Source organism: Belonocnema kinseyi, chromosome 10, assembly GCF_010883055.1.
Source record: "Belonocnema kinseyi isolate 2016_QV_RU_SX_M_011 chromosome 10, B_treatae_v1, whole genome shotgun sequence".
In the NCBI taxonomy this organism is placed as follows: Eukaryota; Metazoa; Arthropoda; class Insecta; order Hymenoptera; family Cynipidae; genus Belonocnema; species Belonocnema kinseyi.
Genome location: NC_046666.1, coordinates 72550374 through 72554635, shown reverse-complemented (window position 1 = coordinate 72554635; position 4262 = coordinate 72550374). Strand labels below are relative to the sequence as shown.

Below are 4262 nucleotides of genomic sequence, written 5' to 3'. Positions count from 1 at the left end.
GTTGTGAGACGTGGTTGTGGCTGAAATTTTACCGCGATTTCGCTGGAAGCGGGTGCAATTTTTCAGATTAGCACCCGCTCCCGGCGAAATCCTGCGGTTGTATATGTGTGTGTGTGTTTAATATAATAATAAGTGAATGACGAGTTTCCAACTTTTTTTAAGTCATTAGGCCTACTTTCAGTTCGTCGCTCATTCTGAAGTTGTTCGCTTTTTGCTTTAAAAAGTGACAGTCGTTCATCATGCAGCATTCACTCATTATTTCCATCGACGACGGTATGTTTGTCTGTCATTTATTTTGTGAAAGGCCTTTGAAAATGTGATTTGTTAGTCAAGTTCAAATCTTCTGCGCTTAGCGTTTGCCCGTTCAGAGAAGCGCGCTATATGAGTCAACGGTGTTGACTCATATTGTCATTGGTTTGGCTAAACATGTTACTGACCACTTCTTGATGCGTGTTTCGTATACAGGCTTTGCTTGTGTCGCTAAAGCTACTAGGATTGGTTCTATTCGCTGATCATGGACGCTTAGCGTTCGGCCCTCTGGCGAAGGATACACTGTTATTATCGATGTGCGCACTAGTTACTAATGTTACTTTGGATACCATTTCTGTCTTTAAAAAAGTAATTACTTAGTCAAGTTCAAATCTTGGGCGCTTAGCGTTTGATCGTTTCGAGAAGCGCGCAATATAACTCATTCGTTTGGCTGAACATATTACTGACTACTTTCTGATGCGTGATTCTTATAGTGACATCGCTTTTGTCGCTAAAGTTACTAGGATTGGTTTTATTCGCTGATCTTGAGTGCTTAGCGTTCAACCCTCTTGCGAAGGGTAGAATGTTATTATCGGTGTGTGCGCACTAGTTACTAATGTTACTTTGGATACCATTTCTGCCTTTAAAGAAGTGATTAATTAGTCAAGTTAAAATCTTGGGCGCTTAGCGTTTGATAGTTTTGAGAAGCGCGCTATATGAGTCAACGGTGTAGGTGAAAATGTGACAGACCACGAATTTTGAACTATAACTATGGAATATTCAATTGGAATAAGTTACACTTTTAGTTGAAAAAGTTACTTTCTAGTTAAATTTGTAAACAAAGTAAGGAATTTTTAACTAAAGTTGCACATCTTTAACTAGAATTGTTCAATTTAAAACCAGAAAGATGAATTTTCAACTAAAATGATGAATTTCTAACTAGAATAATTAAATTTGTTGACCAAAAAGATGAATTTTCAACCCAGAAGATTAATTTCTATAAAAAGACCAATTTTCAACAAAAAAAAAAGATTATTTTTCAACCAAAAATTAAATAATTACAGTTTTAGCCAAAACATGAATGTTGAACCAATGAGATGAATTTTGAACTAAAATTATAAATCATTGAACTGAACTAATAGTTACACTTTTAGATAAAAAAGTAATAATTTTCAAGAAAACAAGAAACAATTTATAACAAAATAATTCAATTTTCGAAAAAAAACATTTTCATCTAGAAAAAAAAAAAACCAGTTTTCGATCAAATAGCTCATATTTCCACCAAAGAAATGAATTTCTAATCTTAGTGATGAATCTTCAACCAATCAAATTAATTTTTAACAAAAGAGCTTAAATTTCAACCAAGTAATTTTATTTTCATCTAAACGATGAATTTTCAACTAAAATGATGAATATTTAACTGTAAAACTTGAATTTTTAACCGAAAAGAAGAATTTTGCAACAAGAAGATTAACTTTCAAAGAAAGAGATACTTTTCTGCCCAAAAAAATCGACTAAAAAAAAATGTTGATTTTCAACGAAATAGTTGAATTTACAATTAAAAAATAATTTCTGCTAAGGGGGATGAATTTTAAACTAGAAACCATCAATTTTTAACCCCGATGATTTATTTTCTACACAAAAGACGAATTATCTAAAAAAAAGTATATAAATTTTGAAGAGAATAGTTTGATTTTTAAATGAAAAATATAATTTTTGAAACATGTTTTCAACCAAAAATAGAATAGTTAAATTTAATGTTAAAAATCTAATTCTTTAACAAAGAAAGAAAACGAATTTTCAAAAAAAATACTCAAATTTTCCACTGGAATAGTTAAATTTTAAGTTGGAAAAATTTATTTTCAACAAAGTAGGGATATTTTCAATCAGGGACGAATTTTCAATTAAAATGAGGAATTTTCAACCAAAAAATTAATTTTTAACAAAAGAGTTAACTTTTAACCAAGTAGTTTGATTTAAAACTAAAAAAAGATGATTTTCCAACGAATAATGTTACAAAATTTTCTATTATAACTAGGAAATATATATTTTTTAGATACTACTTCTACTCTAAAAACTACTTGAAGTACTTTTTTATCTAAAATTTGAAAGCGTAAAAGTATAGTAGTAGCATGTATAAAGTAATTATTTTCTCAAATTCCATGTTCCAAGTCAGGCCAGTAAAACTTCCCGGTCATTTCCCGATTAAGTCGCCGCCCTAAGTATTAATAATTTCAATTAAATATATTTAAAACCACATAGCTTGTATAAAAAGGCTGGTTAAAACCGCGAGTTTGATAAAAACTTCGTTTTCTTCGCTGAATAACTCCTAAGACATAAAATAGAAAAATTTGAGGACGATTTAATATCGTCCAACTCTGCTAATCCCATAAAGTTCTTGGATGGAACCTCGTATATTTTATATTTTAAAATACTTAAAAATCGCTTCATATGCGGTTCAAAACTATTCGGTAATAAGAATGAACTTAGTTCGTTCACTTAAAAAATTATAAATAATTTATAATAAAGGTAAATAAATGTTAGCACTTATATGTAATCAGTGAAATTCGACTCTATGAACATACAAGTGTCACTATAAATTTTTTTAATAACGCCGCAACCAAGTCCAGACGATCTATTCACCAAAATCTCTACATTGAAGATATCAAAAGATTAGAAGAAAAATTTATTTTGGTTTTTTTATCCAATTTTCCATCTCATACATTTTAAAAGTGCTTATATTTTTTAGAAAATGACTAAAATATAGTAAAGAATTTCCGAGCCTTTTAAATAAATGCAATATGTGCATTCATTGGTACACCAAAATTTATAAAAATGCAGTTCGCACTGGGATTTAAGAATTTATGAAAATATGAGAATGAGAAGTGGATAAGGACCAAAAAGAAAATGACTTTTATACTAGATACATGACAGAAAATTGACTTAAATTTATGGAAGATAAATTTTTGTTATTAAGTAATTAAATCATCCGACTAGACACGCTTTTCAGTTAAAATTGTTCACTCTGAAACACTTTTAATTTGAAATTATTTATGCACTTAAAACTGTTTTACAATTGTGCATTGCAAATTGAATTATCCAATAAATTTCTTTTCTTTCTAAAGGATAATTTTTTCCTGATTTTTCATATAAAACTTTTTCTTTTTTCTTTTTCTGCTGCTCATGTTTCTCTTGCTTTTTAATTTTCTTTCATACGTAAAATTTTCGTTTTTTTCTGGAAAAACATTAATCTTAATTTGCCTTTTCTCATTATTCGACTAAAAGGTCGTTCAACCCTCGCTGTTCAGAAATAATTTTTACTCGGTTTTCTCTTAACTACAAACTTTTTGAATCTCATCACTGAATTATTCTTCCTCTTCTTAAACTCAATTTTCCCGATCTGACAAGCAGAAAATATGTACAGAACTCTGAGGTATTGATAAAATTATAAAATGTATCTTTAATTAAATTTTCATACTCTGATTATAATTTAATTAACATTTATAACTTAAAACATAATATTCTCCTTTTCAAAACCAAATCTATGCGGTTCAAATTTACTTCTGAAATAATTTACTTTTTGGAATGTTTTTTTTCACTTCACTTTTCCATTAGATATTGCCAAATACGGAAATTGTAAGAAAAATTGAAACATTCGAAAATATTATAACCTGTTAATAGATATTTTAAATTCTTTTAAAATTCAGGAAATAATTTTCGTATTTTTCTTCTGTGTAAAATTCATATTAAGAATAAACCCGGCCACATTGATTGAACAAAATATTTTTAAAAAGTAACAAGAAGATACCCAGAATATTAGGTCTTATTTTCGGTTATGAACTAACATAACTAAAAACAAATAAAAGATTTCGTAAAATACTTCAGTAGTTTACTTCGTTTTCAAATATTTGAGATGGCTTTACTAGAATTTTGAACTATAATACTGTTTTGAGATTAAAACTGCAACTTTAAAAAGTTATATAACACTGATCTAAATAATAAAAATAGTATAT

The 4262-nt window shown here is 28.6% G+C and overlaps 1 protein-coding gene across 1 annotated transcript in view; it reads right to left on the bottom strand.

The window, feature by feature from the left end:
* Positions 1-4262, bottom strand: part of LOC117182051 (chromosome transmission fidelity protein 18 homolog) — a 33933-nt gene that overhangs the window by 18598 nt on the left and 11073 nt on the right. The window lies entirely within an intron of this gene.